Consider the following 23,829-nt stretch of genomic DNA (forward strand, 5'->3'; position numbering starts at 1 on the left):
TACAGGAGTTTGCTCTGTCCCAAACTAACTTCTACCTCCAAAGCGGGAAAAGCTAGCTTTTGCTTCCAGATCCCTCCTCCCATCAACCCTGCTTCTTTCTCATAGGCTTTCAGTTCTTCTGAACTCTTTTCCCTATCAATTTTTTTTTCTTGAAAAGAATGAGGTACCTTAAATTCATATAGTGAACTTAATCTCTTTGTTTATGTTAAAGTGCTCCCATTTATGAACATTTGCTTCTTCTTTCTCTCTCTTTTTTAACTCTGCTATTGAGGTATGCCATATGTACAGTGCTGTGGGCTGAAATATGTATCCCCTAAATGTATAGGTTGACCCTCAATGTGACTGTGTTTGGAGATAAGGCTTTTAAAAAGACTATTAAAGTTATAAACAAGGTTATAAAGGCGGGACCTTCTTCCAGAATGGCTGATGTCTTTATAAGAAGATAGATACCAGGGATAGGCACACACAGAGAAACAGCCACATGTAGATACAGAGAGAAGATGGTCATCTGCAAGCCAAAGAAATAGGCCTCTGGAGATCATTGTTGGCACCTCACTTTTGGACTTCTAGCCTCCAGAACTGCAAGAAAATAAATTTCAGTTGTTTAAGCCACCTAGTATTTGATATTTTGTTATGGCAACCCTAACAGATTAATACATATGGAGAAATATACAAATCTTAACTGTATAGCTTGATAGATGTTTACATATTTACATATTGATACTTATGAAATCACTACAGATAAAGAAATAGACATCTCAAGTACCCACACTCTCTCATGTCCCTTCCCACTCCTGTTCAAAGTTTGTGCTGCCATATTTTCAGGTCTGCCTGCCTGCAGAGAGGGTGTGCCTAGGTTTACCCTTGCTTTTGTGGAAGGGCTCTGCCTCTGCTGGTGTCTGTCTTGCCGGTGACTGGATGAGTGAGCAAAGCATCTGACTCAAGAACTAAAGCCACATCTTCAAGCTGTTTCACAAGTGATAAATATGACATTATAATCTTCATCCAATTTCTGTGTCTATTTCTCAATTGTTTCTGAATTGCAGAGGGAAAAGGGTACCATTAGCTCCTTAAAACCTAACATCTTGGTTGTGACTAAGACCCAGTTTGGAATAAAATACCTTCTATTTTTATCATGAAATATTTGAAACATTTAAAAATATGTGTATCCATATAATGAACCTCCCACCTGACTTCAATAAATTGATACAATTTATTATATTTACCACTGGAAAAGAATTTTAATTGAAACTACTGTAGTAAATCACAGAGATTCTTGAAGTCTAAAGGCTCTAGGTGCTACAGAGTACCTCCAACAGAATGAAATTAAAAAGAAAACACAACACAGAACTCCCAGAATTGATAATCCCATTTTTAGCTAATGTACTTCCCTAATGCTGAACATCATCTGCTAATCTAATGAAATTCCCCAGAGTTCAAGCTGCTAAATTTTAAAACTTTCACTTCCTTTGATATTGAGTGAGGATCCCATCTTGACTTGATGAAGGAGTAGGAGCAACTGGGAATTTAAGCAGATTTGAGACTGGCCTGCATGACTAATGTAATTTGTTTCAATTCCCAGGCTCCAGGCAGGAATGGCCTTGGATTCCATTTACTTCTCTTGCATTCCAATCATACTTACAGAAGGAGCAAGTGTGAGCCACTCCTTGAAGAGGGGGAAGCAACATCATAGGGTTACAGAAAATCTGAACAAACTTGAAGGGGAAAGAGTAGCATAAACTCTTCAAAAATTGCTGAATGGGTTTAGAAGTAACAAAGCTATTACTGGCTTATAGTCAGCATGAAGCATCCTATGTCCTGAGGGAGCATGCTCAAAAAAATGAGAAAATTGAGTCTTCAAGGGAAAACAGACAAAATTGAACCATATTAAAGGTAAGTCAGGCAGAATATTACATTCAGGGCAGAGTTTGTTATATTTTGGTAGGATTATCAACTCTAGGGTGGTGAAGGTAAATTATAGACAATTTTAAACATTAAAAAACTCACTGACTTCATATACTTACTCCAGAGATTTTAGGAGCACGTTTGAAAAACACATGGCCCGGCCTCCTGGAGGGGGGTGGGGTGGGGATAGAGATTGGAATTACAGCATCAAGAAAGTGGAAAAGAAATTAGTCACTGAAATCTTGTAAATAGTGAGAGCCCTACATAAGATAAAGAAGAAAAGGGACCAATTTAAGAAACAGGTTAAACTGTTAAAAGGAGCATGCCTTGGTTTTCTCGTATGATCATCTGTTAATTCCTTGGACTTATCAATGTAAATGAGTGACCACATACATTCCAGTAATAAAAAGTCCCAGGCCATGGGTGCTAGGAAGCTTGAAACTCATCCTAGTGTCTGAGACAGGATGCTTCTGCCAGAATTCAGCAGTAATTGTAGAAGAATAAGTATGAACTTTAATTTATTTGAAAAATTAACCCACAAGGGGAAGATTTTATGTGCCAACTTGATTAGTGCCCTGATAGCTGGTAAAATATTAGTTCAGAGTAGGCTTGTGAGGGTATCTCCAGAAGAGATGAACTTTTGAACCAGTAGAATGAGCAAAGGAGATCACGCTCATTAATATGGGTAGACATCTTCCAATCAGTGAGCACCTAAATAGAACAAAGAGGTGAAGGTAGGGCAAATTTGCTCTCTCTGCTTGAGCTGAAACATCCATCTTCTCCTGCCCTCTGACATTAGCCCTCCTGGTTCTTAAGCTTTTGGACTCAGAACTGGACTTAATACCATTGACCCCAAAGTTCTCAGTCTTTTAAATTTGGACTGAATTACACCAGCATCCTTCCTGGCTCTCCAGTTTGCAGACAGCAGACAGTGGAACTTCCTGGTCTCTATAATCACATGAACCAATTCCTATGATAAATTTCTAAATAAATCTCTCTATATATATACTATTGATTCTGTTTCTCTGGAGAATGCTGACTAATGCATGGCCTGAACTCAGGATGAATACTCTTAACTTAACGATACACTGGAACTTTTATTAAAACAAATTTGGCTCTGAACTTCCTAGAAAGTAGAACTGCTGCTATCACTTATTTTTTTCTTTTCCTTTTTTATATTAGGATACATTACCAAGAGAAAAATTAGAAATTAAATGATCTCTTAGAACATCCTGCAAAGGTTTCTTAAAAAAAAGTCCCCAATTTACCTGTAAATAACAGTGTATAAAGCATGTAGCTTTAATTCACCTTGTCAAAATAAATTGTTATACCTTTTACATTGAATTTCAATCAGAATAGCCTATGTTATTCTTAGTGAGTTACAAGAACTTGGGTTTATATTTTGCTCAAATTACATGTCTTTTGTGGGCTGGATAGGCAGTCTGTTCTGTGCCATCCTCTCTCTGGAGGGTTTTACATCAGTAATTAAATATTCTGTTCTAGCAGTGAAAAATATCACTCATATTTGCAACCCCATTGACTAGTGTAATGGCTTCATCCAATCACAAGTTGCCCAGGAAATGCCAATCTACCAAAGACTAATAAGGAAGAAGGCTAGAAAATGCTTCAGGATCAGGACTAGAATCACTGTACATTTTCCCATATTTCATAGCTGAAAAATGACAACATGTTATTTTGCATTTATATTAAAAGAGAGGTTGATCTTTTTCTCTCTTTTTTTTTTTTTTGGTCTTATATATTAAACTATGTAAAAAAAGTTGTTTGAAGAATTTAAGTTGTTCTCAAGTTATCAGTAAGGATTTGCCATTGCCTCTCCCTCCTCAGGTAGTTCCATATAGAGAAATATTCTGCAGGGTAATGATTACCTGATTTCAAATACACTATAAGCAACACATATAGACTTGTTCAATAGGGGCATTGATTATTAACAATGTTTGGTAACCTATGATTGATTCATAGTCATACCAAGATAACATTAGTCAGCCTACTAACCTATTCTGCCAACGGTATGTATTTTTCCCATGTGCATTTATTAGGCCTCTTTCAATTGGAGGTGACATAATTCTAATTCAAACTAGTTTAATAAAACAAAAATGAATGACTTCAAGTAAAAACTACAAGGATTCCCTAGATCTAGGCATACTGGATATCTGGGGTCAAATGGTATCGTCAGAAACCTCTCTCCTTCTCTCCATTTCTCATGTCTGTTTTCCTCATGTAGATCCTTGGCAGCTTTTCTCCACATGACTGTGGAGAGAACCTTTGTAGTTTACAGGTAATCTTCAACCCTATATTAATCTTGGAACTAGGACTCTCAGAGAATAGGGTATGACCTTCATTTTCCCACAGTTTTATCAATCCTCAAGAAGACACTGTTTAACCTTGCTTGAAAAATATCCCCAAATGGGACCAGCATCTCTATTTAGGAGAGAGGGAGAGGTATATACAATGTCAATCAGAAATTGGCCAGCTGTATTTTCAGCCTGTTTTGGACCAAATTATGTTTGTCCAATTTTATTTATTAAAAATTTAGCCCCTTAGTACCTCAGAATGTGACTGTATATTTTGAAATAGGTTCTTTAAGGCAGTAATTAAGTTAAAATGAAATCATAAAAGAGGCATTAATCCAATATGACTAATGGCCTTATAAGAAGAGGAAATCTAGACACAGACATGTGCAGAGGACAAGATCATGTGAAGACGCAAGGAGACATTGTCCATCTACAAGTCAAGGAGTGAGGCCTCAGAAGAAACTAACATTGCCAACACTTTCACTTTGAACTTTTAAACTTCAAAATGTGAGGGCATAAATTTCTATTGTTTAAGCTGGCCAGTCTTTGATACTGTGTCATGGCAGCCCTAGCAAACTAACATGTCTCCCCAGTCTTAAAGCGTGATGAGATAGGTATGGCCCTTTGATTGCCCAACCACAAGCTCCAGAATGGGAGGCAGGAAGTCTCTGGGAAAAAAAGAGAGGTTTCATAACTTGAAGAAGGAAGGAGTGATGCTGGGCACACCGTAATTGCTGGTGTCCCCACAGATGGAGAGTAACCAATCTGCCTTGAGCAAAGGTCATGATTTCACAGCACCATTCAGGAAAGAGAATTGGTTATTTATGATAGATGTCACATCAAAATAGTTCAAAACATTTTGAGCCTCAGCTTCAACCATTACAAGTTTTGTATAGGTGGGGCTGACAGCAGAGCACAGTGTTTACAAAGCTCTCGGGTCAGTCAGGTCTGGATTTGGATCTGGAATCCATCCACTGACTACTAAGATTACCTTGGGAAGTTATTGGAGTCTATGGTTCCTCCTTTATAAAATGGGAAAAATGAAAGCACTTTTCTCCTACAGCTGTTTTGAGTATTCTTTATGTTAATTCACATAAAATTCTTAATACCTTGTCTAATATAGTAATAGAAATAGTACATACTGCCTACCATTTTCTCATTATACCTACTATTACTATTATTCTTGTTATGTAGAGATTGCATAACACATTCAAATGACCTATTACATATAAGTTATTCAGAGCTTTGAATTTTTGCTTAACTGTTATCTTTAGACCTTATCATTGACACCAGAAAAAGATGATAGATATGAAAGATTCAAAATGTGTCCTAAAGCATATTTCAGAAAGAGAATAACAATTGGACCTGCTACATTCCACACATCTCAGTGTTGAATATGAAATGCCTGTGTGATAACAAAGTGAAGGTGTCCAGTTTACAGGTTAGAGCCCTGAAACTGTACCTAAGGACAGAGTTCAGGACAGTAGATATTAATCAAAGAATCATTTGTTTATGTCAAAGACTCAAAACTAAAAAAACTGGAGAAATGGATTTTTTCTTTTTCTTCTTAAACAGATGTTGACATATAAATGGGCTACCATTTAATTAATATCATATGTAAAAAAATGAGCTTTTCTTAATAAATAAAGTGGTCTGGGCCTAGTGCTTAGAATTTTTATAAGGCAGATATCAAAGGGAACTGAGGTGTAGCTGCCCTTTTTGGCCATAAATCCAACTCTTCAGTTAGATTATCTATAGGCAAATATTCCCCATTCATTTGGGCTGCCTCCCTGTTCTGTGGAGGCATTTGAGTGAGACCCTTGATGAAGATGATTGTTAAGGACAGGGAAGTAGGTGAGGTTCCTCTGTGGAACAGGAAAAAGGGACCAATTATGAAATGGGAAGAGGAAGGGGAGTCATTCATGGAAAATGAGAAGGATTAGTTAATAAGAATACCAGAAGAGAACATTGCCATCACACTCAAAATGGCAGATAGTGTTAATTAGAGGGAGATGGTCAAACAATGTCACATTGCCCAAACAAAACACCTGGTAGGCTGAGTGAAAACAATCTATTAGTTTTGTTATTTAGAAAATTACTCATGGCATATGATAACATATGTGATTAGACAGAAATCTGTAATGGACAGAAGAAGTAAAGAAGTGCTTTTTTTCTTTTTTTAATGGAGTGAGAGCTACATGATGTTTTATGGGATAGTTGTATTTTTTTTATACAAGAAAGAAGTGTTTATTGACCAACTGGGAAAAAGTTTAAGTAAACAATGCTGCAAATAGAGCAAAGGGACAGAAACAACTCTCCCCAGTTGAAACTGAACAAATTATTTTTACGTATGGAACACCTCATGAATTTGCACGTCATTGTTGCACAGACCCCATGCTAATCTTCTATGTGCCATTTCAGTTGTTAGTGTATGGGTTCTCGAAGCAAGCAGAACAAAATTTAATCACACCTGTATGTGTGAATTTTAAGACCTGCTAGTCTTGATGTAAATGTCCCATAACTCCCTGGAGCTCAAAAAGTTTTAAATTATTTTCATTATTAATTCTACCTATCCTCTAACATATATCTATTCCTATATTCTCTTTCCTGGTTATCCAGTCTCCAAATGAGAAGTCTGGAAGTCCATTTTATGTTTCTTCTTTTTACCATCAGTCTATTTCTGTGATATTTCCTGCCACCTCCCATCCAATCAGACATAAAGCCCTAATAATTCTTACCTTAAGTCTGTCTGTAGTCTATCTTATTTCTTATCTCTTTTTTTTGTGATCTCCACTGAACTGGAAGCTCTTTGAGGGTGAGGCTTGTTCTTCATGTTTTTCCTAATTTGAACTCCTACAGGGGTATAATAAAACATATTCAGTAAGTTTTATGGCCATGAACTGAATGATCTGGTCCCGGGTTTTCCAGTTTCTTGCCCTACCCGCCCTGCATCCTGCACTTCAGTCACACTGTACAACCTACCCTTCCACTACTACCTTGGGTAATTCCATGTTTGCTTGTATTTACACAGCTAGTTATTCACCTAGGAATGCTCTTTACAATGCATTGTCCACCTGGAAATTAGACGATGACTTGGAAAAGTTAGTAGAAGAATTAATGCCCCTGTAAATGCCTCTAGTAGTGTGTAGACCTTGCTGCAGAATACCACATATGATTCCTTTTCTTTCTGGCATATAACAAGACATCTCTCAGCCTCTCTTGTTGTTTGACATGGCCATAGAATGTGAGTGGAAACAATATATGTACTCTTAGCTGGTTTATAGAACCTCTTAAAGGCGATCTCAGGAGCTACGTGTTGAAGACGGCACTGCAGTCATATGCTGCTAAACCTGGGAGTCCGTTCTCAGAAATGTGCCATGAAGTGAATCTGTTGTTGTGCGAACCTTATAGAGTGTCCTTATGCAAACCTCGGTGTTAAAGCCTACTACTGTACCCAACGGCAGGTCCGGCTGCCTACCGCAAAAAAAGCCGGTGCTCGAGAGACAGGTGCTGATGTAAAGAAAAGTGGTTTATTTTCAGGTGCCAGCCACCGGGAAGATGGGGGACTCATGTCACAAATCCCAGCTCCACATGTCAGTGGAGGCAGAAGTTTCTTATGAGGGAGAAGGCAACAGAACAAAGAGATCAAGGGAGGGGGTTGCGAAGTTCACTACGTGCAGACTAGCACAGTTCATTCCGATAAGGCAAGTGTGTGTCATCCTGGTTTAGTCATCCTGGATTCATATCATCCAGACTTCTCATCATCCTGGTTCCACCGTTGAAGGTCAGCAAATCTCCTGGAGCTGGGATGCCTAAAGGTCAAGGTCTGTATCTTTTGAAGTTAGTTCCTAGGATTCTTACACAAACGTGCTGTTCATCTACAAGCCGCATATTGGAGTCAGCACTTAAAGAAACACTATCAAAAAAACAGTGGGGTGGGTTACCACCATTTCCCGCCTTTTCAACTTTCCACTGTTACTGTACTATAATTGTATGTGCTACACTTTTATTCAACTGGCAGTGCAATAGGTTTGTTTGCACGAGCATCACCACAAACACCTGAGTAATTGTAGTGTAGGCTCTGACAGTTGGCTTTCCTTTTTGTAATGCAAGTGCCTGACTTAAGCTTTGATTGCCCAGGCATCCATTTCTAGGCTGGCATCCATTTCATTTAGAAAAGCCACTGCAAATAAATAAATGTGTTGCCAGTCACGTGGCTAAATAAAGAGCCAGGCAGCCTCCATCCATGGATGCTCATTTTTAAAGAGATCTTGGTTGATTTAAATTACTGAAAAATTAGGACTACTTGGTTTTTTTCTTCATATGCTTTATTAATTTTTCTCTTTTATTGCTTTGAATTCCCACTCTTTTGTTTAAAATGTACCAGTGAGGAGTGCAATCACAAAAGCCTACACCTCTACCATCAACCCCAATAAAAGCTGAACCTCAGGCCCTCACACATGCAAATTCATGGCAGGAACTCTCTCTCTCTCTCTCTGTGTCTCTCTCTTTCTCTCTGTTTTTTTTTTTTTTTCCCCCACAGGACCTAGTTGTGTGCCTTTGGACATGCCTTGTACTCTCTAGAGCCTGTAAGAAATAACCTCTTTATTTTTCTTCAAAGTTTCTTAATGGTTATTGTGGAAGGGCATCTTGCAATCATAGTAAGAGCCACAAGAGTCAGTCCAATAGTAGCACTGGTTTAGAAAGAGGAGGTGTCAGGAGGAAATGCCAGCCCAGGTGAGTGCCTCCAGGCATTTTTAGCTGATAGCATTGCTATGTGGATAGACTGAGAGGGCACAAAACAATAATGTGTTGCACTATGACATTACCGCAGCTATGACATCACTGGGCAACAGAAATTTTTCTGCTCCATTATAATCCTGTGGGACCACTGTTGTATACGTGGACCATCATTGACTGAAATATTGTTATTCGTGCATGAGTATATTGGAAAAATGAACCAGTTCCCCAAGTCATTGAGAACCACTCAACCATCAACTCCTGCCTGGGGTCACTGTAAGAGTAAGAAATAAACTTTCATGATATTAAATCTCAACTCAGATTTTGGATTTTATCCATTATAGCCACCATTGTAATTTTAACTAATGGAGCTCCCATTGCATCTTGTAACCACATTATAACTCATAGCAGTTTGTAATAATTGATAGATATGTCTATCATTCTACTAGACCATGCCTGTTGTGGAAACTTAATCTCTATCAATGCTCCCAGTATCTGGCACAAAATAGGTATTGTTTTACAAACATAAATTCTAAATTTAATGGAATAGCCACAATGTAATACATTGGATTTTCTCAATTATTTTTTGATGATGATGGTCACACACACACAAAGAAGTCCTTATAATTAAAAGTAACTAGACTTTTTCCACAGATGTAATTCTCTCATTGGAAAACATATGAGATGTAAGCATTCCTATTTTCACCCAGTTACCAGGTAGTTCCTTCTATTCAGGCTAACAAATGACATTAGACCTATTTTCAAATTCCAATGTAGTTTTTAAGTGTGTAATTTGTTATTTGTATTTTCATTAGTGGCAAGTGTAATGGTAGCTTGTGCAAATCAGTGTTCACAGTATCAGTGTTTTAGTACTGTTGAATACTCAAGGTACGCACTTTGAAAGATAATTCTATCATGGCAAGCTTCCTGACCATTATAAAGTTTGCAGTCAGTCATTGTTAGAAATTACAAGTTTATTGAAGAGTAAATACAATAGTCACTTGGCCTTTAAAAGTGAAGCTTTGAATTGGTGGTAAAAAGAGGTTGTTGCATGCAATTCTTTCATTACCTGTCTCATCTTTTTTTCCAAAATTATGAAACCCTGGATTGGATGTGGGGGAGCAAAAAAGGGTAATGTTGTTCAAGTAAAAATTATAGCTCTTTTAGTATTTTTTAAAGCTTTTTTTTTTTTTATTCTAGGGCAAATGAGGTATTTTCAAGTCATCTTAATTATAATGTTAAATTCCTAGAGAACAGAAAATGCCTTTGCAATTTTAGGATTATCCTAGAAAATAATTAATACAAATAGATTTAGGAAGTACTGGTTACTAATCCAATATAAGGACATTTTATTTTATATTTTATCTTCAAAATAAAGTTTCATTAATTTGAATTGACAGTTATTTAGAATTTATAATAAACCAATCATTTTAGTTTATAGGTTGTTTTGTTTTAAAATGTTGATGGTAAAAATAGAATTTCAGAATAACTTGTTAATTTATTTACAGTGTTTGAGGAAAGAAAAAAAAGCATAGTATTATTTATGGAATTAATACCAATTATAATATAACCATAACAACTTACCAAAGTAAATATAATAGAATTTTGATTCTTCAGTAACTGAGTTTATGTTACTACATATACTTGGGGTGGATGCAACTACATTTCTTTTAAAATATCTTAGAATATTAGTTTTCTGTATTTTGCTCATATGCATATTTCATTAAACAACAATAAATAAACAGATATTGATTAACAATAAATCTTTGCTGTTGGGGAAAAACATTGCCTCCTCAAATTAATGTGCAGAGATTCAAAATAGGATACTCTAGAAACACAGTGACCTAAATTGGGTGTCTTACTTTCCAATACTTACTCTGTCCAAATTGTCTTTCCTGAGTGAAATGGCTGCTATAAAACATGGAATAAATAGTTCAGTGGAAAGGAAGCCAATTCTTCTCCTCTTTCATGGGGCAAGTGCCCAAGATCACCAAAGGAGTTGTGAACTAAATTATAATCACTGAAATCCCTAGAGAGCTTGGCCCTAAAGATTAGTGGAAACCCAGTGGGACATCAATATCTTTGTGGGCCTGGTTTTCATTGGTTTTCAAAGTAAAATCAACTTTTTCTTTTTAATAAAAAAAAGATAATTGGATCATTCTCAGGCTTTTTCCATGTGCCCAAGCTGAGGAGAGAATGGCAGGTGCTTTCCAATGATTTCTTTTTTTTTTTATTTTTTATTTATTTATTTTTTTTTATATTTCTTTTTTTTTTAATGTTTTTTATTGATTATATTGTTACAACAGTTTCCAATGATTTCTACACTGCTAGGGGACCAACAATATTTGTGCCCCTTTCATCACTTTGGTTCTCTGTGACCAGCCCTTAGTTCCACTGAGCAGAAAAACAAAAATGAAGCCAAAATAATTTAAAGGACGAGCATCCAGAGGGAGGATCAATCTGAACAAACAAAATAAATGCGAATAAAATTGAAATTCTGGATGAGATAGACAATAATTGAAAATGAAATATGGATTACTCAAGGAGATTCAAGTACTTCTCCAGAAGTCTTTTTGGAACTAAAATAAACAAACAAACAAACAAAATACACCCTCCTCCTCCCCGAAAAGAAAAATAGATGATTTCCTAAGCAAAGAATTTACGATAAGAATCAAAGGAGTGGCAGTCTTTGTTAAGGTGACAGAGCCTGCTATGCATTCTACAAAACCTTGCTCCTCTTTGTCTGGGGCATGTAGGTAGATTACATTCCCCAGCTCCTTTTGCACTTATGAATGTCCTTGCGGTTGAATTCTTGTTAATGGAATGTGAGTAGAAGTAATGTGCACCAATTCCAAAACTGACATACAAACTTCCAGTGGCGATTCTGCACTCTCTCCCATTCTGCCGGCTGGATATTAGATTCCCAAAGTGACCTGGGAAGCTCTATGTTGAAGATGACATCTCCCTCAGACTAGGTTGACTTGGTAGAGACAACTCCCCTAACCACTTACATTTTATGTGATCAAGAAGTGTACTGCAATTGTGAATTTATCTGTTATGCCTTAAGTATATTTTAATTAATATAGTGACAGTTAGTGGCCCAAAGAATCAAAGGAAAGAAATATCTTAATGGGAGATATTATCAAGTAGATATAAGGATATTACATTGGGAGAGATAGAAAGTTTACACCTAGATCATTTTCTTTCTCAGCTAGAATTGTAATTCATTTCAAATCTATTTAAAGTTTTTGTTAATACAAGCCATTTCACATCCTGTTTTGTTACTAGGAGAACCAAGACCCAACAAAGACTACATCATTTAATCCTCATCTGCTACTAAATTAGGACAAAATAGAGTAACTAGTAACTATTACCTCAAAGGCACTGAGACAGGGTTAAAAGGGAATGGTGATGTTTGTCAACAAGTAAATTATAAGGTTGGTGCAAAAGTAATGTCCGACCTTTTTAAAAGAAAGTTTTAGATAGTATTTATTAAATTTGTGCTTCTTATAATTTTTTGATGTCACAGTGACTAACTTATACCTTATTTTTTCAGATTATCGAAGTATTGTTCATAATCGTCTGCAGTATTTGCACCCATGTTCATCCCATCTAAAGACCACATTAGAAATGTTTTACTCTATGAGATTCATAAAGGTGCCAAATGCAAGTACAGCAGCTAAGTCTATTCAGAGTGCTTATGGGGATGATGCAGTGACTGAAAGAAGTTGCAGGAGGTGGTTTTTCATTTCCAAAGTGGGGATTTCAGTTTCAAAAATGAGCCAAAGGGGGCCGTCCAAAAAAAGTTGATTCCAAAGTGTTGGAAGCTGTTGTCACAGAAAACTATTATCTCTATGGAACTTGCAGAATGATTTAACGTGGCCCATACAACCATGCTACGCCAACTGAAAAGGATCAGAAAGTTTTTAGTAGTTGGAAAATGGGTCACACACGAACTGTCTCTAGAGAATCTGCAACAGTGTGTTTGTTGCCTGTTGGGAATCATTGCTTTTGAGACACCTTCAGGCACCATTTTTAGGTAGGCTTGTTACAGGTGCTGAGCAGTGGATCCTTTACCTAATGTTAAGTGCCATCAATCATGGATCGGTTGAGAAGGAAGAAGAGTTCAACAACCAAGAGGAGGACTTCATACAAAGAAGATCATGTGGAGTGTATGGTGGGATATGGAAGGAATTGTCCATTATGAACTGTTAGACAACAATCAAACAATTACTGCTAATCTTTACTGAGAACAACTTTGTCATTTGAAAGCAGCTCTGATCTAAAAGTGACCCTCCTTAGTCAACAGAAACGGTGTTATTTTCCATCACTATAATGCTCATCCTTACACAGCTGGACTCACCAAACATTTCTTTAAAGAGCTTGGTTGGGAAATATTGCTTCATCCTCCATATTCTCTTGACCTTGCCCCTTCTGATTATCACTTGTTTCAGGGACTACAGAACCATTTTGATGGTCTTAGGTTGACATCAAGAGAAGAAGTTGAAAATGAGTTGGATTCATATTTTGCTTCAAAACCTGAAAAATTTTACAAGCATGGCATTTATAAGCTAGTTGACAGATGGAATGAGGTTCTAGAAAGCAAAGGAGGTTATGTTAATGAATAAATATTTTCATAATCATGGGCTTTTTCATTTTAAAAATAGACCTTGAAATCAGACATTATTTTTGCACCAACCTTATATTATGCAGCCAGGATGGAAAACTACTGAAATATACCCCCCAATATTTTTGCATTGAGGTGCAAAGATCTTTGAGACATATCATTCCATCCATTAATTTATTATTTCAGTTCAGGCATTCAGTTTAGTCATTCTTTTCATTACATTCAATTCATTTGATATTTATTAAGCACCTCCTTTGTATTTGTCACTGAATTGGGGGCAGAGATGCTCCACTCAGTTACCACTTGATAGTTAAGTGTAAGTTTGTTCACTACTTTCTCCTTGTGTCTGGGGCTTCTGCATCTCTTATTCTGACTCTGGCTCTGCTTGAAAGAGAAGCAAGTTTTCTATTCTTTCCTCTCCTCTATCTTTTCCTTCCTTTCCCCCTTCCCTTCCCTTTTCTCTTGTTTGGTTTCAGCAAAGTGGGACAGATAGAAATTGGGAAAGAAAGAGACCAGAAAACTTTTACTGAGAACTTAATCTATGTTTAGCAAGGGTCAGCAGCATTTCACAGTTGGAATCTCAGAGATCTGTTAGGGAGGTATTATTAATAACTTCAACTTACAAATGAGAATAGAGAGATTCAAAAAGTTTAAGTAACTTGTTCAAGGTCAAAAAGGCACTTAATTGCAAAGCTAGTATATAAACTGCAAAGTTCTCTCAAAACTTTCAATTACAGTTTCCCTAAAACCAGAGGAGAATCAAATTATCTCCCCACTTCAAATTGCATGTCGAAGCATGTTCATGTATTTGGGGAATGTCTGGGAAGGTAGCTACTTTGAAGTTTCTTCTTGCATCTTAAAAATTTATTGAATTTTAATTTCATCCTCTGTAAGTTAATTAAAATATAAACATTGCATTTAATTTACTATTAGGAAAAAATAATCTTATGTTTCTGATTTAATGGATGCAATTGCCCTTAGTTTATCAATTTCAGAAAATTGTGCTCAAGATACCTCACTGTACATGTAAGTTTCAGCGTCGAAAAAATTTCTCTTCCTTTCCTTGTAATCACTAAATTTCAGAAATTTGCACTAACCCAAATCTGGGGCTACAAATGGCAACAATCTTTTCACTGTGCTCCTGAGTCTCTGACAAGTCTGGCTGAAAAGAGACTCTGAAATATTGCCGGAATTGAAAAGGGCTCGGCACCCACTGGCCAGTCGCTCTCTCACTGATGCTGATTTTTATTTTCCTCTAATGGTGTAATTTTCATCTCATGAGTCAAGAATCTCAAGTGACTTATAGTCCCTTTATTAATTATTTTTATCCAATTAAGATGTCATTTTCTGTGTAGTGATCATATATGTATTTCAACCACTCAGTTTGCAGAACTTTGCACCCTTGTAATTATTTATTTAGCTCTTGTAATTGTTTAATTTGTATAGTTCCTGCTGGTATAAACTGTCTTTTTTTTTAAAGTATGTTTTATTGATTATATTGTTACAATATTTCCAATTTTTCCCCTTTGCTCCCTCCACCCAGCACCCCCCCGCCCCCAGCAATCCCCCACCCCAAGTCCATGCCCATGGGTCATACATACAAGCTCTCCCATTTCACCCTTTCATATATTCTTCTTATTTTTAAGAAATAAATAATTAATTATTTTAACAATAAAAAAATAACAATCCCTCCCTCTCAGACTTAAGATCCTTTATAATCTTATAAAGGACTATGGGCGAAGGTCTCGAGCTCCTCTAGCTGATTCAAGCTGGACATGGTCGTAGTCCTACCTACCCTTGGGTCCAGAAACCCCTAATAAGAGTGGGGGTGTGGAGGGAGAGTGGCCTTCCCACATAGGGAAGGATCATGCAGACTCCAGGTCAGCTGGCTGTCCCCAGACCATGGCGTGCTTGGTTTAACAGGCTGGCATCCTTGTTGTATTCTGGGGCAATAGATTTGGCAACAGGGTTAAAAGCCATCATTCAATCCATAACCACTGGATGACAAAAGACAGGTATTAATTTTTCAATGTCCCACATTAGGGAAAAGAAGGGCTTCTTTGGAGGAAGGTGTGTCAGACACATCTCACCTGTCCAAAACATTTTGCCCATTATACTTAGTTTGGGCTGAGGGAAATATTTTAGGTTTCTCCCCTCTCAGACCTTTGGGCTCTTTCTGTCCAAGCCATTAGGATAGAAAAGAGAAACCAGTTTTAAAGTGAAGCCCACAGACCACCCCATACTTCACCAACCCAGCCACTTGGTTCAGCCAAACCATTGAGTCTCAGGAGGCAGCAATGCAGACAGGATTAAGTGAGACCTATACGTACAGACAATCACTGAGGTAATGAAATCATAGGCTTATGCCTTTGAAAACAGAAAACACATGTTAATTTATGTAACATAACCCACACACAAGTCTCTAAATCTGTAAGACTGTCTCATTGGAAAGACATCCAGTTGCAAGGCGTTTGACATTCTTCTTGCCTATAAATTAAACATCTTGGATGATACCACAGACATAGTTTAACTTTCAAATGAAAACAAATTTTAAATGAAAAGAAACTTTAAAGACAGTTAGCTGCTCTACTTTATAGTCTACCACTGAGCATTGTGATTTTCCTTGAATCGCGATTTTTCTCCCTAAGATTACCCTCCTTGTCATTAAAGGGACTGCATTAAGTCCATTTTTAATTTATCCTGTTCATTTGCATAAACACAACAAGAGCAGCAAATGATCACTTATGATCTTTAGTTCTGCTTTGCTGGAACTTACACAAGGAACATTTAGGGTGACCTTCAGTCTGCCCTTCAGAGCACAGAAGCCGAGCCATATACCTGGCATTCAGCCTTGCCTGTAAACACCTGTCTTTTCCAAGTCCTTCTGGTTTTCCACTGTGCCTTAAGGTCCCTTTTAGCCATCTTTCAGGAAAACAACCTTCATTCCTTCCCTGGAAAGATTGCTATGGGTCACACAACCAACCAAGGTCCCAGGCCTTTGATCTCATGGGCTTTTATTACCTTTGAAAGTCAATCCCAGTTCCTCAGGCCTTTTTGGTAACAACCAGAGCCCAAGCATGTCTCCTTTAGGCATGACATTCTAGTCAACGTCTTGGTCAAAAAAAAAACAAAAAACAAAAACTTTTATTAACAACTGGTCTTATTAGTTTTATGCAAAGAAACTTATGTCATTACTTCGTTAGAATGCCGAACTCCGGAGGGATTAGATAGGAAGAAAAATATACAGTGTTCAGGAAAATCCTTGTCCTTCTAATATTCACTGAACTTGCATTTCCATTCTTTATATTTTCATTTTTTCCCCCACTAAAAATTTTTTTGTTTGTTTTTCCATTACAGTTGTTTCACATTTTTCCCCCTCTTGCTTCCCTGTATCCTGCCCCTCTCTTCTTCCACAGTCAGTCTCCACCCAGTTGTCCATGTCCATGTGTCATTTATACATGTTCTTTGACTAGACCCTTCCCCTTCTTACCCCTTCTCTCCCTTCCACCTCCCACCTTGTTACTGTTAGTTCATTTCTTGTTTATATACCTCTGGTTCAATTTTGCTCATTTGTTTATGTTGTTCATTAGTTTCCTATAATAGATGATAGCATAAGATATTTTTCTTTCGTGGCCTGGCTTATTTTTGCTAAGCATAATTTTCCCCCTTTGTACTCGTGTTCCTCTCTGTCTCTCTCTGTTTCTTCATCTTCTTAAAGCAGACCCTTTAGCATCTCTTGCAATGCTGGTTTGGTGGAGATGTATTCTTTTAGCCTTCTTTTGTCTTGGAAACTCATTATTTCACCTTCCATTTTGAATGAGAGCCTTGCTGGGTAAAGTATTCTTGGTTGTAGGCTTGGAATATTTTTTGCCATTCCCTTTTGGCTTGTAGTGTTTCTGCTGAGAAATCTGATGATAGCCTTATTGGAGCTCCCTTGTATGTTATTAGTTGTTTCTCTCTTGCTGCTCTTAGGATTCTCTCTTTGTCTTTGAATGTTGCCATTTTAATTATGATGTGTCTTGAAGTGGGCCTGCTGGGGTTCCTCTTCATTGGGACCCTCTGTGCTTCCTGGACTTGTGTGACTCTTTCTCTCCTCATGTTAGGGAAGTTTTCTGTCATTAGTTTTTCAAAGAGGTTTTCTCTCCCTTGCTCTTCTTCTTCTCCTTCTGGAATTCCTATGATACAGATATTATTATGTTTCATGTTATCCTGCAGCTGTCTTAGAACCTCTTGAGTCTTGTTCAGTCTTTTTTCATTTTGTTGTACTATCCGGAAGTTTTGTTTACATTGTGCTCCAGCTAGCTGATCTGATCTTCTGCTTCCTCTAGCCTGCTTTTAATTCCTTCTACTGTGTTCTTCAATTCAGAGATTGTATTCTTTACTTCCTCCTGACTCTAATTGATAGCTTCTATGTCCTTTTGCATGCTGGTGCAATTCTCAGTAAATTTATTGTAGTTTTTCTGGAGTTCCTTATAGTTTCCGCTGAGCTCATTGAGCTTCTCCATAACCCATGTTTTGAATTCCATATCTGATAATTTGCTCCCCTCTATTTCATTTAGCACTTTTTCTGGGGATTCTACCTTTCCTTTCGATGGGGGGTTGTTTCTCTGTCTCCCTATTTTTGTGACTCTTATTGTTTGTTGCTGCTTCTTAGATTGATTTGCACTTGCTGGATCTGCCCCTGGTGGCGTCAGATCCTGTACCAGTCTGGCCCTAGGCAGCCTGTTGGAGATTTCCAGGAATCTACTGCCTTCCTCTGTCTTCTTTAGTTGTTAACCTATTCGATCTGTGATTAGCCATCAGGCTTAAGGACCAAGGGTGGGGCAGCTTAATTCCTGTAGGCAGGGCTCTTGCTTCCCCTCAGGCTGACACCACTTGGAGGGGAATGGTCTGCCTGCAGTACTGGGGATGAGTCAACACTGGGACCCAGTCGGCTGCTCCCCAAGTTCTTCCCTCAAAGCCACTGCGTCAAACTCTCCCCAAGCGTCTCTAGTCATCTCTGCCTTCCCTCTGCTTGAGCCCAGGGTAAGTGGGGGCCAAAATATTTTCATATGTGATCCACTTAAGAGCTTTTTTTCTTCAGCTGCTTCTCTCTGGCTATCAAGAAACCCTGTGGCTTTTCGCTTTTCACAGCTGGATGCTATTTTACTTTCCACTCTGTTGCTGTAGGCTGGGAAGCCCAGCTGGGGATTTAGACCTTGCCCTTATCAGGGGGAACCCTCGGCTGCTAAGCTGTTTCTCAGTCCCTTCAGCTGCCAGCCGTGTGAGCCTAGTCAGCCCTTCTGCGTCTCTGCACTCCCTACTGGTCACGTTGTGATGTAGCAGCCTTTTCTGTCTCTCCGTGGTTATTAGACTTCTCTCCAGCTAGTGTTAGGTTGGTTATTCCAGATGATTTCTCCAAAATTAAGTTGTAAATCCAGACTGGTCCTGGGAGGAGGTTAGTGTTGCTTCCACTTAGTCCTCCGCCATCTTGGATTCTCTCTAAACTATCTTTATAACTGATGTATCCCCCACACCTAACATTTATCATGGTACATGTTAGGCTTTTAGTATTTGTTGAATGATTACAGTGTAGGACTTTCCCAAGTAATTTATTCCTAAAATATAACTGTTACTAGCCATGTTTCACTGGCCTTGGAGAAAGTCTGAAGTAATTTTTAATTTCATTGATTGTTCTTATACCATATTATTCTATCAATTATTTCTTTTTAGATGAAAACAATCTAAAAAGCCTTTGAAAGGTTTGTTTTTATATTTCTGTAAGAATGATTTCTAGTTATTGCCATGGAAGTAAAAGAAAATTCTATTGAGTATTTGAGGTTATTTTTATCTTCATGATAAAAATTAAAATGTAAATAAGCCTCAAAGGTCTTCAATGCCTTTGGTATTAATAGCTTCTATGTACCACAAATTCACCAATTTAGATCAGGAAAATATCCTTTGGTTGCTCCTTCAGTCATGATTATCTAAAGGATACATCAAGGACATCTATGGACAACTGATTTAATGACACCAGGTTGTTATGCATTTCTATTGTTTATGTGTCAAAACAATAGTCTTCAGATCCACTTTCAAATTACTGACTTTTAAATCCCTGTTGATATTACCAGTTGAAGATATAATTTTAAAAGTATTTCTTTTTTGACTTCCGGCCAAGATGGAGGCTTAGACGGACGCGCTAGGTCTCCCTCTACAACTAGAGAGGAATACAACTACTTCAAAACAAAGGATAACTAGAAATTCCAGAAAATAAAACTACACGGAAGCCCAACATATGAAGTTATAAACCAGCGGCGCCCTTTGGGCAGGTAAGGGGAACGAAAGGGGGCAGTGCTGTTTGCGGTCGCACCTGGGACAGCGGCGGGGAGAACAACCCCGGCTGCAGTCGAACCCCTGGCAGCTCGCGATCCCAACGCTGGGGAAAGCAGCCACCGCATCGCCTTGAACAGTGAGGCCCAGGGGGGCGGGAGGACGGATCCCGGTCTCCTAGCGGAATAACTGTGTGAATCCATCTTGGACCCCCGCCCCCAAAGAAAGCGCCACAGGGCTGCGAAATAGGTCGCGGACAGGCACCGGTCGCTGGATTGTGACGACAAAGCACCACGGCACAGCAAGAAAGGCTGCCAAAGGGCGCCAGTCGCTGGGTCATTACGAGTACACAGGCACTGGCCCCTATAGCCGGCGCAAGAAAACAAAACGCATCTGTCAAAATGAGGCAGACAACTATAGAAATCCCAGTGGCGCAGCTCACCAGGCAACAGATGGAGAACCTGACAGATGAACAGATAAGAAACCTGTCAGATGCTCAGTTCTGGGCCATTGTTATCAGGTGGCTTACAGAATTCACAAAAGATCTGGAAAAAGATGAGAAAGAGGCAAAAAACACTCATAACGAAAGGAACAAAACCACATACGAGACAGATGGTGAGGAAAAAAAATCCAGAGTTCATTTCAACAAACTGGAATATGGAGAAGGAACAAGCAGTCAACCAATGCAGCGAGAGGAAATGGGAAGCAACGATGAGAGGATCAGAAACCTCTGGGACAGCTATAAAAGGCCCAACATAAGAATCATTGGTTTGCCAGAGAGCGAAGAAGATGAACTAGAACTTGAAAAATTGAGTGAAAATATAATAAAGGAGAACTTCCCAGACTTGGGGAAGGAAATAGACTTACAGGTCCAGGAAGCACAGAGAGTTCCAAAAAAACTGGACCCAGGGAGAACCACTCCAAGACACATTATAATCAAAATGTCAAAAATTAAAGATAAAGAGAGAATCTTAAAAGCAGCAAGAGAGAAGAAAAGAATTATGTACAAAGGGGTCCCAATTAGACTATCAGCTGACTTCTAAAGGGAGACCCTGCACGCAAGAAGGGACTGGCAAGAAATATTCAAAGTAATGAAAATCCAAAACCTACAACCACGAATACTCTATCCAGCAAAACTGTCATTCAGAATAGAAGGACAGAGAAAGTGTTTCCAGGACAAAATAAAACTGAAAGAGTTCATTAGATCCAAATCACTGTTATATGAGATGTTAAAGGGACTGGTTTAGAAAAAGGAGGATCAAGACAATGAAATCTAAAATGAAAACTGCATCACAAGAAACAACAGAAGCTAGGGAATTGAAACAAAGGCAAACTAAACAGGCAACGAGAGTGGAAAAAGAACTATAGGTACGGGGAACATATTGGGGGGAGGTCAACAGGGAGGGGGAATGGGGAGAGGGAGGGAGATGATATAGGAATTAAGGATCATGGTAGGAGGGAATGGAATAGACAGAGAGAGGTTGAGAAGAACTGTATGCACAACTAATGGACATGATCTAAAAGGGGAGGACAACTGGAGGGAGTGGGGCCACCGGGTGGAGGGGAGCAGAGGGAAGGGAAATTGGCACAAATGTAATATTATAATCAATAAAACACATTAAAAAAAAAAGTATTTCTTTTTTTAGAAGTAAATGGAAAAGATAATAAATTCCCTTACCTAGCCCTTGATTATTAGAATTCTCATGTAATTGAGGAGCTCATGATATTAGAAACTGGAGTGGTGTCAAACTTGCCCTGTGCAAACTCTATCTCTATTAACTAGATAGATACAATCACTGTATTTCTGTTATGATATGTATTCTTTATATATAAAACATCAAATTATGTAGTTTTATCACATGTGTATACACAGTATTCCCTCACTTATCATGGGTATTATGTTCTAGACCCCCCCCCCCAGCGGCAGGTGAAAATCCATGAAGTAGGAACCTGACATTTATTTTAGTATTTATATATATTTTAAGGCTTTATAAACCCTTCCCACACACTTATAAACCATTCCCAGTCCCTTATTAACCATTTCCACTCCCTTATTAACCTTTCCCACACTTTTATAAACACTACTTATGTTCTTAAACGTATTCTACACTCTTAAACCTACGTAACTTTAACAACATACATATACATATACTGCAAAATCGCACGATATTGTGAAAAATACACGATAAATAATTAAATATAAAATTTTTAAAAGTCCCGCAATACAGTAAGCCTGCGATAAATGAACCACGATATAGAGGGGGACTACTGTACATTTTTAGTGACACATGACAGTTTTATGTTATTTTATTACCTTATGAAACCCTCACATTAACAGGAAATATATTTATTATCCCTTAAAAAATAAAGTGCACAATAGAAACAGCTGATAATATTGATAAGTATTGGGAGTAGAAACTCATCACAAATTCTTTTTCCTGGTACTGTCCACTCTGATTTCAAAGTAGAGGTTCCTTTTTACTCTTTCCTATTTTAATTTTAGAGTTCTGGCAGAATTGAAGAAGTATGAAAAAATGGCTCATTACTTCCTCTCGTCTACATTTTATCTTGTGAGGACTTATGGTGGGTCATACTTGAGAATGGAAACGCATGGCAATTTTTGCAGCATCTCTACTGCTATATATCACCCCGCTTCTTTATTTGCCATACTGTAAGTCAGGTTTGCAAATAGTCACTCATACAGGAAGAACACTTTAGGCTGAATAGATAGTACTTTCCAATCTTGTATATGGTTTAGTAATCTATATCAGCTAAATATACCACATGTTCTTATTATCATCATGTCCAAACCACAAGAATATTGACAGAGAAGTGGTGATCAAGGTAAGTCTCAAAACTTTTTGAGTAAAGAAGTAATGTTACTGTGGTACTACTTTGTTAGGCAGGGTGTATGTGGCTAATTAATAATTTTAAAATATCTAAATAGCTCTTCCATGGAAGTAAACCTTCACCAGGAATTTGCAAACAAACAAATAAATAGGCAAACAGTGTAGAAAGATGCTGCTAAAAAATAACTCTGGCAGAAAGAAGAAAAGGCACAAAATATAAACTGGGAGCTCTTTTCAAGAAAAGTTTTGAGCTGATCCAACTGAGAATAAAGTAGAACTTCCTGCCCAGGGTCAGACTCCACAGAGAGTATTACCTGTGTGTGTTTATGGTTTTTCAAAGCTAGAACCAGCTCCTATGCCCACGGCTTTTATAGGTTCAGATGGATGGGAGGCGGCAGGAGTCAGGAGTCAGGAGGGAGCATTGGACTGGCCAGCAGGCACTCCAGTTCCATCTAAAGAGCTGACTGGCCTGTTGCCTGGGACTGAGAAGATGCAGCTGGCCTAGATCAAAGTCCTGGGGAGGTACTAAGCAGCTGGTTTGATCTGAAAGACTTGAACTGGCACAAACTCAACTAGGTCAGACAGGTGGGGCAGAGGCAGGCATGGCAAGGACTCCTTGAACTTGGGGCTTTAAGAGGAGACAACTGGCCTCTTAAGGTCTTTTTGGCTAAGGGCTGCTGTGCTGGTCTTTACCCTTTCTGCTCCCCTATGAGGTGGAATTCTCAAGTCTAATAGGTTTGAAATATTGGGGAAAACTCTTGTGGCCTGAAAGAATGATCACATCTTTAGTCCCCTAGGTAAAGTTTTTGTGTCCTAAATTACAACTTGATATTGATCCTATTCCTCAGTGGTAAACTCATTTGCTGGTGCTCAGAAAGGGGAGTGTGTGTGCTCATGAAAGGGGGGAATCTGGAAGCCAAAGATATATCTGTGCTGTAGCAGTAAAATCCTAACCTGAGAGGATCGGTAAAATCTGCAGCTCTCCTTACTTTGCCCTTGACTCTGTCAGTTCCTTCACATAAAAATAAATAAAAAACAAGAACAACAAAAAAACCCCGCAACAATGTGGGGCAGACTGATAAGAAAG

General features: G+C 38.2%; 1 long non-coding RNA gene and 1 other non-coding gene across 3 annotated transcripts; both read right to left on the reverse strand.

Moving 5' to 3' along the window:
- Positions 1 to 437: 437 nt before the first annotated feature.
- Positions 438 to 23,187, reverse strand: LOC150007739 (uncharacterized). 2 transcript variants are annotated; one of them, XR_016511835.1, is made up of 3 exons: positions 23,057 to 23,187; positions 6,956 to 7,070; positions 438 to 579 (listed from the first exon to the last, which is right to left on the reverse strand). It is a non-coding gene; the product is annotated as an uncharacterized LOC150007739 (long non-coding RNA). The 2 variants fall into 2 exon arrangements; XR_016511836.1 differs by lacking the exon at positions 23,057 to 23,187 and adding an exon at positions 10,834 to 10,866.
- On the reverse strand, positions 6,562 to 6,672 carry LOC150007740 (U6 spliceosomal RNA). Its single transcript, XR_016512088.1, has one exon. It is a non-coding gene; the product is annotated as a U6 spliceosomal RNA (small nuclear RNA).
- Positions 23,188 to 23,829: the final 642 nt, after the last annotated feature.

Source organism: Furipterus horrens, unplaced genomic scaffold (assembly GCF_987537825.1).
Source record: "Furipterus horrens unplaced genomic scaffold, mFurHor1.1.pri manual_scaffold_6, whole genome shotgun sequence".
Classification (NCBI taxonomy): Eukaryota; Metazoa; Chordata; class Mammalia; order Chiroptera; family Furipteridae; genus Furipterus; species Furipterus horrens.